The sequence below is a fragment of the Enhydra lutris genome, unplaced genomic scaffold (assembly GCF_002288905.1).
Source record: "Enhydra lutris kenyoni isolate GAN:26980312 unplaced genomic scaffold, ASM228890v2 scaffoldscaffold12, whole genome shotgun sequence".
Lineage (NCBI taxonomy): Eukaryota > Metazoa > Chordata > Mammalia > Carnivora > Mustelidae > Enhydra > Enhydra lutris.
Window position 1 is genome coordinate 31,460,936 of NW_019154096.1, and position 12,141 is coordinate 31,473,076.

The 12,141-nt window shown below is 52.9% G+C and overlaps 1 pseudogene; it reads right to left on the reverse strand.

The window, feature by feature from the left end:
• The window catches only part of LOC111144994, an 87,064-nt pseudogene extending 76,114 nt beyond the window's left edge, over nt 1-10,950 (reverse strand).
• Nucleotides 10,951-12,141: the final 1,191 nt, after the last annotated feature.

Here is a 12,141-nt window from a genome sequence, read left to right on the forward strand (position 1 = left end):
ACAGGCTGCCAACACCCTGGCTATGTTGAGGCCAAAATAGTTTTTCTTTGGGAAGGGTATATTAGAGTTCAGCTCTTCCTAAACCCCCTATCAGAAGCACCCGAGAGTTTGAAAAATCAGATTCCCAGGCATCACTCCAGGCCTCTAGAATCAGAATTTCTGGGGGTGAGGCTAAGGACTCTCTTTAGTGAGCTCCCAGGTGGTCCTGAGGCAGGGGTTCCAGCATTTGGTTTTCCACACTCTGCATTTGTGGGACTGGGTTATCTGTCTGGCTCTAAGATGCTGTGATTCCATGAGAACAAGGGCACAACCTCTTTCTTCGTTTGCCTCCAGGCCACACTTAGCCCCTGCCCCCCAACCAGGAGCTTGTGGGTCCTTGGGCCTGTGGTCCATCTGCTGGGCAGACAGTGGCCAAACCCTGGCTCCTGGCCAGCTCTGGCTGGGGACATTGTCCTCCGCACCATTCTCACCTAGATTTCTGTGTCACCTGCCTGTGAGCCTTGTAGAGACCAAATGGGGAGAGCTTCTAGCATCTGAAAAATGGGCCCCACTGAACTCTTCAGTGGCTACTCAAAGTGTCTTCATTGACTAAGAACCTCAGGGAACAATCCCAGGAGACCTGGGATGTCACCTAAATCTGGTTTAGCCTCTTGTTTCAAAGGTGAAGAGATGGTCTCAGCAGGGCCAAGTTGGTTATTTTAACCAGAACCCCTGTCCTGTTGGGTTAACTCTGGTTCATCTGGGAACTGGGTTAACTGAAAGAAAGCAGAGCTCAGTCATTGTCCAGAATCTTAGGATACTTTGTGTTCTAATGGAGGCTGACACCCTGGGGGCAGATTATAGCCTGTCCCTGGCCTGGCTCTCATGGGTCCCTTACATCACCAGTTTGCAGAACTGACCGTCTTTTTTAGCACAGCCCATCACAGCCCCTCAGTTTCTGCCTCTCTCCTGTCCCCATAACCACTGGTATCCCCAGTGAGAGTCAAAGGCCACCTGGTTGAACCTGCTCGGGAGGGTTTATAGACCCCCGTGCCCAGGCTGCTCCCTTGACCAATGAAGTCATTGTCTTGGGGAGGTCCCAGGCATGAGTGTGTACTTTTTAAAGCTCCCTGGGTGATTTTGTTGTGCAGCTAAGGGGGAGTACTGCTACTCCAGAGTAATTGGTCTCTACCCCAGGGCAATTTGGTCCCCTAGGGACATGTGGTAATGCTGGAGACATATCTGATTGCTCCTGGTGTTCAGTGGATAGTGGCTGGGACACTGCTAACACCTCCTACAATGCACAGGACACCCCCCCCCAGCAGGGAGTAATCACAGGTGCAGAGAGGGACACACCCCACGTGGGTGAAATGTGGAGGTGACTTTGCCTGTGGTGCAGCCACGTGGCCCCCCAGCATTGCTCTCAGCCCCCTCCGAGGAACATGCTAGAGATGCGACCTCCTCAGCTCAGGCCTACTGAATCAGAAAAATCGAGAAATCTTGTCCTAAGGATGGAATGCGGGGAATGTGGCCCATCAGTGAATCTTTGAGGGTGCTGCCGTATCCTGTGGTGGCCTGCTGCATGGCGAGCAACGTGGAGACAGTGAGTGTGGTGAGGGGTGAATGGGGGAACAGTCACAGAGCTGGGGGTTGGGGCAAGGCTGACCGACCCCCAGGGAGCATTCAGGGGCCACAGGAGATGGGGTGCCACCGTGTGTTAGCAGGGGTGGGAGAAAGTGGCTGGGCAACAATGGGAGGTGGCAAACACTGGCTCAGCAGAACCAGGTGAAGTGCTGGGCAGCCTGGGGTGGCCCTCTCCCCTAGCCTCAGTTGACATATCTCTAAAATGGGTGATGGTGCTGCCTCATGGCCTCTCTGGGTCAAATGACACAGTGTGTGAAGAGTTAGAACCTTAAGACTCCTAACGGTACATTTTATTGAGCACCTACTCTATGTCAGGCCTGGACCAAGTACGGTAGAGACAGTCTGACTTCATGTTCACATTGGCTCTAAAGTTCCTAAATCACCCTCAGTCTACAGATGAGAAAGCTGAGGCACAGAGCTTGTAGGACACTTGACGCTAGGGGGTGACATCTGCAGGCGAGGCTGAGTGGCGGTGAGGGGACATTAGCCTCCTCATTCTGTCTGACTGTGGGCCAGCTTCCATCCCTGCAGTGCTGCCCCAGGATGGCCAGGAGAGCCAGCTGTTTGGGCCTCATAAAGCCTGCTCCTCGGCCCTGCCAGGGCTCACGTCGTGTAGAACGGAGTTAGGAGAAAGCCTTCTTCTCCTTCACCTTTCAGGGAGGTCATTCTGCACAAAGGAGTGGGAAATGGCTCTGTTACCACCAGGCCTGGTCCCACCTGCCTCAGCACGCTGGTCAGCCATGTCGCCCTGAGTGTGCAGTGCCTACCACAACCAGGAGCAGGTGCACAGAGGGGCAAGTGGGGCTCTTGCCTCTCGTAGATGGTCCACTTAGAATTCATATGTTTGTTCGTGGGCATTCATTCATCTCTGCTGTCCTCCATGTGCTCACTGACCCATGGTTAACGAAGATGTGGGTGTGGGCTGCAGGGAGGCTTCAAGGAGGAGGTGACATTTTCCTAGCATCTTAAAGAACCCTACCCCCCACTATCACCTGTTCTCACCTAAGCCTTGCAGTCTTGCCCACACACCAGTGCCCACATACACAGCACCAAACCATCCACCCAGCTCCCTGCCAGGCCCAGGAGTTTCAACTGCACCTGTACTCCCTCAGTCCTGACAGCAGCCATCAAAACAAGTCATGGGTCAAAGCTGACCCCAACTAGATTCTGTTTGGCTCACAGCCTTAAAAAAACCTCTGAGCTAGCTACAACAATTTAAAAGTCAGAAAGTTGCGTATTAAAAATTCCATATTTTTTGCCTTCTCTAGAAAAATGGAAGTCCCTCCAGCAACCAGCTTGTGGTCCGGGGCAGCATGGTGGTCGTCCCTGTGATAGATGTGTGCCTCCCCACCCCCAGCCCTGGATACATTTAGAATCTAACTGGGCCCTGGAGGCACTTGACTTTGACACTGCTGGGTCTCTAAGGCTGGGTCCTGTGGAATTTCCCTGTGAGTGGCTGTAAGACACCATTAACCCTTTACTCCCTCTCAGGAGAGTGTGTCAGAATAGGAGCGAGACTGACATTTGTAAGGGAGGTGACTCATTCCTAAACGTCGGCATTTATTATAAAATGACCGTGACTCACATCCCACCTGAGTGGGCTGCCCCTTGAGATGTGACACCAGAGCTTGCAACACAGAACACTGCCACACACTGTGTTTGGTTCTGCCCCTCAGTGGCATTTCGGAGAAGTTAGAGCTCCATGCATACTCTGCCCCAACGGCCTCCGGCCTTCACCAGAACCGAGTTTTGCAGGTTTTTGGGGGCTATGCAGTTTACAGTCCCAGATATACCTGCCTTCCCTCTCCCCAGCTCAGGCAGCCGCTTGGGGCTTTCTGCCTTCAGGGGTCGCTGTGGCCAGGAGGAAAGAGACACTGTGGGAGACAATCCTGTCAGGCTTTCCTTTCTCAAGGCACCCTGAGGCAGTGGTGTTGGGAGGTGAGAGAGGAAGGAGGAGGATGGGAGAGCCCCTAGAGAAACACGGAAAGAAAGGAAGGGAGGTCCCCCACTTCCCAGGATGTGTCTTCAGACCAGAGTGGAGGGTGGCTGCTATAGGGCCTCTCCCCGCAGAGGCCCAGGAGGGATAGCTGGGTGATTTTCAGCCTCCCTGAGGTTTCCAATCCCAGGGTGGGACGCAGGCAGAATGCTGTACACCTGAAGGGGCCGAAGCTGGGTACAGGGGCTCTAGCTGCAGCGTGCAGACCTGCTGAGGCCTGGAGGGGTTCCCCGAGCCCACACCTTGTGTAGACCCAGGGAAATCTGCCTGGGAGGGAAGAACTCCTGGCGTAAGTGACTGGGTGACCTTTCTAGCCAGCAGGATCAGGGCTCCAGAATTCAAAATGAAAAAGGCTTCGGAATTCAAAATGAAAATAATCTATAGGAGAGGTTAATTGATGTTTCCTATAAGCTTGAGTCTAGGGACTGAGATTCTTGTCCTCAGAACAGATAGTAAAGTAAGTCAGTTCCAGAATCACATCGCAGGTGGGTCAGGGTAGCTCACCTGGAGGGCCTGTCCCGGGCTCTGTGTTGAGAAGGATTCTGAGGCAGTCTTGGATCAGGGGCAAAACAAGCTTTCATTATGAGTGAGCTGTAGCATATTTAAAAAAATCCCATTTTAAATTAAATTAAGTAAAATTAAACTGAGGCCCAGAGGTTTGAGCTTTTTGCCTAAAGTTGAGGCACAGCTAGAGCCAAGCACTCTTGACGTCAGTGCTCTTTAATTGAAACAATACAGTGTTTTTTTTTAAATTTTATTTTTTATAAACATATAATATATTATTATCCCCAGGGGTACAGGTCTGTGAATCACCAGGTTTACACACTTCACAGCACTCACCATAGCACATACCCTCCCCAGTGTCCATAACCCCACCCCCTCTCCCCCCATCAACCCTCAGTTTGTTTTGTGAGATTGAGAGTCACTTATGGTTTGTCTCCCTCCCGATCCCATCTTGTTTCATTTACTCTTCTCCTACCCCCTTAACCCCCCATGTTGCATCTCCTCTCCCTCATATCAGGGAGATCATATGATAGTTGTCTTTCTCTGATTGACTTATTTCGCTAAGCATGATACCCTCTAGTTCCATCCAAGTTGTCGCAAATGGCAAGATTTCATTTCTTTTGATGGCTGCATAGTATTCCATTGTGTATATATGCCACATCTTCTTTATCCATTCGTCTGTTGATGGACATCTAGGTTCTTTCCATAGTTTGGCTATTGTAGACATTGCTGCTATAAACATTCGGGTGCACGTGCCCCTTCGGATCACTACGTTTGTATCTTTAGGGTAAATACCCAGCAGTGCAATTGCTGGGTCATAGGGTAGTTGTATTTTCAACATTTTGAGGAACCTCCATGCTGTTTTCCAGAGTGGTTGCACCAGCTTTCATTCCCACCAACAGTGTAGGAGGATTCCCCTTTCTCCGCATCCTCGCCAGCATCTGTCATTCCTGACTTGTTAATTTTAGCCATTCTGACTGGTGTGAGGTGATATCTCATTGTGGTTTTGATTTGTATTTCCCTGATGCCGAGTGATATGGAGCACAATACAGTGTTTTTTGTTTTGTTTTGTTTTTTGCTTATTTGTTTCCTTACTTATGCCAGGCTCTGTGTTAGGTGGTGGGGCAGTTAGAAAGAGTGTAATGCTATTAGAACTTACTATTAACTTCCTACCATAATATTTCTAATCCTCATGAAGTACTATGTGAGCAGTGTTTCTATGAGTCAGGGTAGGTCACTGCACGTGAACCCCCTCAGCTTTTCCTGTACTGCACGTTTAAGGCATGTTCCAAGGTAGGGCCTCCTGGCAGTCTGGCAGGAACTCAGGTTCTTTCCATCTGGTGGCTCTGTCACTTCCCAGGGCCCCACCACTGTCTGCTGGCAGAAGGGGAGGGGAAGTGAGTGTGGAGGACCGCGGGAGGGGTTTCTGGGTCGGCTGGGGCATTTCACTCTCACCCACGATCCACGGGGCAGAGCTGGGAAGGTAGCCTGGAGGTGTGAAGACAGGCGACGTCGCAAAGGGGTTTGCCATCAATAGGTTGTGCCCATTCTAAAGAGGAAGACGCTGAGACTCCGCTTTAACTAGCTGGCCTGAGGCCAACCAGCCAGTGAGAGGCGGAGTCAGAATTTGCTAGGGTTGCCCTAACAAAGTACTACACACTAGGTGTCTTCCACAACCGGAACTGATTGTTTCACAGTGGATCTGGAGGCTGGAAGTCCAAAATCAAAGCTGGCCTTGAGCGTGTGAGATAGTACACTTTTTTCGTTGCCAGGATTGGTCCCTTCTGGGGTGCAGGAGAGAGAGGCTGCTGTCTGCTAGCTGTTGGTAACCTCAGGTGTCGCTTGGCTTACAGGTAGCATTCTTGTGTGTTCATCTGGTCGTCCTTCTGTGTGTGTCCAGATTTCCTCCTTCTGTAAGGACACCAGCCATAGGGGAGTAGGGCTCAGCCCAGTGATCACACCTTAACTCGATCATCTGCAGGATCCTCTTCCTGAATACGGTCACACTCACAGGTCCTGGGAACTAGGACGTCGGCATCTTTTTGGGGCTGCAAGTCAACCCATAACAGTCCAAACCCGGGATATTGGAATGTCGTGAGAAGGGCATGAAGAGTCTGCCTCAAGACTTCCAGGGAGGGTAACATGTGAGCTGGGCATTGAGGATTGGTGGGGATTCTGTAGGTGGAGGCGCAGAAAGGCAATTTTGGCCAGAGGCCCGATGTTCAAGCTCTACCACATGTGGCTCACTAAAGGCAGGACCTGCATTTTCTTTCCATCCTGAAATCCAGTTGAGGCCCTAATTCGAGCTTCCTCCTTTGAATCTAAATCTCCAAGAGCTGACTGCCCAATTAGCGGCATAGAACAAATATGGATTGAGAACTACGTTGTGACGGGCAACAGGCTATCCCCTAGGGACTCAGAGACTGATAAAAGAGCTCCTGCTTCCTGGGAGCTCATAGCTCAGGGACTCACACAATGGGCCGACATGAAAATGTAACCGATGAAGTTAGTATAAGAGACTTGTAAATGTGAAGTGCGCGGAAGAGAATGGAACCTTATAGCCATTAATGAGATTTGGTGTGGGGGACTGAGGAAATCTTGGCAGGCTTCCTGATAGAGGGGGACTCTGTGTGTTGGGATTTGACAGAGGGCTTGGTTATGCAGAGAAAGGAGAGGGGAATGGGATTTTAGACATGGGGAACAGCCTGGCCAGGATTGCTGGAAGCCAGGCTGCTTTTGGAGGATCGTAGAGCCTGGAGCACCAGCCTGGGAGGTTGGATCTCATGCCACTTCGAGGGCCTGGCTGTTTGCATTCTTCTGCAGGGCAGACTGCGTGCGAGGCCCTACAACTGCAGATGCCCTGGGCTTGGTTAGCATGGCAGCATGCCCTAATCGTGCACAGCCTGGGGCCTGCAGAGACCAGCAGGGGTTGGTGCAAATGCCCCCCACCCTCCGAATTCCCAGGTGGATGCCGTGAGATGACTGCTAGGATCCAAGTTTGAGCAACTAGATAAGAACAGACGTGGAAAGGAGGCAACTGTTGTTCTTGACACAAAGAGTGTGTGTGTCTGGGGGTGTCCCTGCTAAGATCTTAGCCACTGTCCCAAATTCACAGTTATTAAGTTAAATGACCACCTCTGCAGCGTGTGGGGGGTCGCCAAGCTGCCCTTACTTCTCAGACCTCTCTGGGAGCTTGGCTTATATGCCTGGCTCCGCTGGCCTTCCTCCCTGGCCTTCAGAAGGTGGAAGGGGTGTTCCCCCGCCAACCCCATCTGCTGGGACAGGAAAGGCTCTCCTGTAGGGAAGGGAGTGGGGAGGTCATTTAGGACTCCTGCCCAGGGCAAGGGTAACCCCTCTCAGGGACCCAGGAGTGAGGCCCAGAGGCCCTAGGCAGGACCGTGTTCTGGGCGCGGGAGCTGGGGTTCTAGTCCTGGCCCCGCACGGATGCACCAAGGGAACGTGGGCCCAGTGTCGTTCTCTGAGCCTCAGTTTTCCTCTCTAACAAACAGGGAAAGTGACATCTATTGTGATAATCAAATGTTTTGATATTGGATAAGTGGGGATGCCAACCCCTGTGAGCCTTTCCAGGAACACACTCATCAAGCAAACGTTCCCACTCAGGCAAGAAGGGCAGCCCCTTTAAGGCCCAGCTCTTCCAGGGAGGCCCCCGAATTCTCTACATGCCGCCCTCCTGCTTATGGCTCTGTGTGGGAGGTGTTTGCTTCTGCGCCTGTGTTTTTCCCAGATGGTAGATACCTCCAGCCTGGGAGCTATGTGATGATTGTCCCCCCAGAACCTGGTACAGGGCCAGTGGGGAGTAGGTGCCCTTGGAACAGGCAGTAACTCAGACTCTTGGCTGAGCCAGTGTTGTGGGGCCTGCCATGTTGGGCACTGCGAGAATCCTGAGGACGGGTCTGGTCCTTGCCCCAAGTGTGTGCCCAGGAGGAAACCCAAGAGGGGCCAACAGAAGGGAGCAGTGTGGACAGAGGGTGGGCGTGCGAGGGACTCTGGGCACTTGGCCTGCATTGTGGGAACAGACAGGAGTTAGGCAGGCAGCTGGGAAGAACTGGGACATTTCAGGGGGAATCACAGACATCCTTCAGTGCCTGAGGAGTATAGGGTCTTGAAGAAGCATATCCTTTTCTGTCCTCCCACCAGTGGTTTGTACACATTAGTGTCACCGTCTTGCAGGTGAGCAAATTCCGGCTTCTCCAGGTTAGATGATTTTCCATGGTCACGCACAGGGCTGAGTTGAAGCTCAGGTTGTCTAAGGCCCAGGGCCATGCTCCTGGGCAGTCCAGGGGGACTGCAGGTCATGGGCAGAGGAGGGAGTGGGCATGGTTGGTGAGCAGCAGGGAGACCAGGGGGAGAAGGGACAGGCCAGGGGCACTATGGGTCATACTCCATAACCAAAGAGTGTTTCTCTGTCCTCGCTTACCAGGACTTTCAGGCCAGTGGGCTAGATCTTGCTACCTATTGGGCAGATGAGAAAACTGAGACTCAGAAAGAGTGGGCTCTGCTCCTCTGCTATAGATCGCTTAGGAGAGGCTCAGAGAGAATAGGGATGCCTCCAACAGAATGTCAGCTCAGGGCTTGTTTCCACCATACCTCCAGGGCCAGAACAGTGCCTGGCTCACAGCGAGGGCTCAGTAAATGTTTGCAGAATGCAGAATGAATGAATGAATGAATGAACAAAAGAAGTAGCAAATGAATAAATCTGGGAGCTGTCCAAGCATTTCATGCCTGTGTGTGTGTGTGTGTGTGTGTGTGTGTGTGTGTGTGTGTGTGTGAAGTTGGCCATTTCATGCCTCTGTGTGTGTGTGTGTGTGTGTGTGTGTGTGTGTGTGAAGTTGGCCATGCTGCCCTTAGATCAAGACCTAGATGACCTTAGGAGTTGTAGGAAGGACATATTCTTCCCCCACAACACACAGAGAGCCACAGGGAGTGAATTCGCTAAGGCTTGTTCTGTCCTGGGCGCTGTGCTGGGCTCTGGGTCACTTGTTTATCCAACAAGTGGTGGGAACCGGGCAGGAGCGTCCTAAGCCTTGGGGATATGTCAGTGAACAAGACAGTCAAGGTCCCTGTCCTTAGAGAGCTTCCTTCCTAGTTGGGGAACACCGAGAATAAGTCAGAAAACAAAAACAACCCAAAAACAGGAAGGGAGAGGACTTTTGCTAATAATTGCTATGAAAACAATGAAGGAGGGAAGAGTAGTCTGTCTGGGATATTTTGGAAAGGGGAAGACTTCTCTTGACTGGTGAATTTGTCTCTTTTTTCTTTTTTTCATGAGTGGGACCTTTAGCCTGGTAGGGAGATGGAACTAAGGCATGCTGGGGACCAGGCTGGGGTCATTGTGGTTACGTGGGAAGGACCCTGTCACTGTATGTGGGGGGACTGCCCCTTGAAACCATGGGGAGGAGGGCTAAAGTCAGGGTGCTGGGGCTTGGGGTGGGTGCTTGTTGATCCCAGGAAGAGGCACAAGGTGGCCTGGGTGACCTTGTGAAGGGGTCCCATCTCAGCAGGGAAGTCCCACTGTGGGGAGTCAAAGTGGTGAGGCTTGGATAGCCACTACAACGGGTACCAGGGATGGAAATCTTCCTGCATGAAGCAGGGTGGGGCGTGGTTCAAGTTGTGGGGGTGTGACAGCTGGTTGAACTTTGGGTGCTGCTGGTGGGGCGGGACGGGCCCTCTGGAGGGTGGCAACCACTGCATTTGGAAGGGCGTCTTGCACTGCTGGCCTCTGCCCCCCCAGCAGCCCCTCGTGCCACTGTTCCAGGGGCCCTCGAACTGGCTGTTCCAGCTGTGGTCAGGCCAGCTGTTCCAGGGGGCATCATGGTGACCGTTTTAGCCAGGGTCCTTGTAATGCTTGCCTCACAGGCCCTCGTGGCTATTGTTCCCGAGTGGGCAGTGGGGTGGTCTGCCCTGATGGTAGGGTTAGGGGGCCTGCTTGGGAGGGTGCCATTGGCCCCAAGGAGCAATGGGATGAGGCTGATCCAACCATGGGGGCTTGTTAGGTGGGATCTGATTATGGGGCCCAGGGCCCAGGGTGGCTCACAGTGACAGGATCCTGGTCTCCCCTACAGGTGCCATACCCAGGGAGCCAGGCATTTGGATGGGTGTTTGGTGGGATCATGTGGGTGGGTGTGGGGTTTGGAGGTGGGACTGGTGGTTGTGGGATGGACTTGACTTTGGCTTCCATTTGCAGCATTTAGATTTGCCACTGCTGCTGCTGCTGCTGGGCTAGGCCATCGACAGACTCCTTGTGCTGCATCTTGAGGGTCTGGATCTGCGGCTGGAAGGCCAGCTGCACTAGCTGGACCACCAGGGAGGACTCGCTGATGAGTGTCCCCTGGTACTGGCTGAGCCCCAGGGCTGGGCTCTGGAGCTGCTGGGTGATGGAGCCATCAACGTTCCTGAGCTGCGGGAGCCATGTGGCCCTTAGCTGCTTGTTCTCCTCCACAGCCAAGAAGCTGGTGCAATAGATGGGCACCAGGCCTTTCTGCAGGGTGCCTGGCTACTCCCTGGCCTGCTTGTGCTGGCCGTGAGGGAGAGACTTCCGCACATCAAGGCCCAGGGAGGCAGCCAGTGAGGTGCAGTCAAAGCTCGAAGTGCACCCCATCAGCTGGGATGTGGTTTTGGAGGTGGCCCGCCATCAGCTCACAGTGTGGGGGGGGCTTGGCGTTGCCACACATCCAGTTCTGTCTGGCCGAGATGGCATCTCTGGTGCATGTGATGGGCCGCGGCAGGAGGTCAAAGTAATTCATGCCCACCTGGCTCTCCTCCAGAAGCTTCTGTATCTGCTGCTCCACTGCATGGACCATAACCATGTGACAGGCACTATTTGAATTGAGTCCTACTTGGTGCAAATGGTCCAGATCAGGAAGATCTGGAGGAAGTTTATTTCAAGTAGAACATGTGCAAAAGTCCTGAGGCAAGCTGCAGCTTCCGCTCTGGAGGGACAGAAGGAAGCTGCTACAGCTGGAGCCCCAGTGAGTGATCAAGTGGGAGGAGAGAGGAGAGAAGGCAGATGGTAGGTGGGACCCATTGTGATTGGCGCTTTTGTAAGTGCTACAGGAAGAGTTTTGGGCAGGCCAGTCACAACATTTGCATGTTGGAGTGTTGAAAAGTTAAGAAGATCCACTCATAAATGATGTAAGTGTGCTGAATGTTAAGAAGAAGTGAAGGATGTCATGGTAGTGATTGTGGGGGACTTGACTCTGTCAGAGGAGGTGATGTTGAGTTGAGATCTTCAGGCAACTAGGCAGGGACACTGGGGAGCATCACTCCTGCTGGAAGTGGGACAGTGTGGCTGAAACCCACCCAGAAGGGATGCATCCTGTGAGTAAGGTGGGCAGGATGGTCGGAGAGCAGATCGGGCAGGGGCTCCTGACCATGACGAGGACACTTATTGGTCCTGGTGGCCTCTGAGGGCCAAGGGGAAGAGTGACAGGGTCAGCAGGGCTCTTGAGAGGGAGTGCTCTGTCAGGGAACCCACGGAGGGGTGGGTGAGGCAGCAGAGTCCCAGCAGAGGACCCGGGAGGGTGGGTGGAAGCTGGAGAGCATCACCGTGGACAGATCTGATAGCTTCCTGGGATCCCTTTCAGATCTGCAGGTGGGGTTGGTCTTGCAACATTCCTAAGGAGAAAGGGGGACACTCTGGGAGAGGGAAGAGACCTGTAGCAGGTTGAAAGGTGTCCTGCAACAAAAGACAGGTCTACCTGGAACCACAGATTGTGATTGTATTTGGATTAAGGGTCTTTGTAGGTGTGGTTAGGGTATGGGTCTCAAGGTGAGATCATTCTGAATTAGACTAGGCCCTAAGTCCCATGACAAGGATCCTCTAAGAGGCAGAACAACCCAGAAACCTGCCATGTGAAGACAGTGGCTGAGATTGGAGCGATGAACCCACAAGCCAAAGAATGCCCAGAGCCACCGGAAGCTGGGAGAGGCGAGGCCAAGTCACCCCCTAGAGACTTCGGAGGGAGCTTGGCCCTGCCAATATGTTAGTTTCAGGCTCC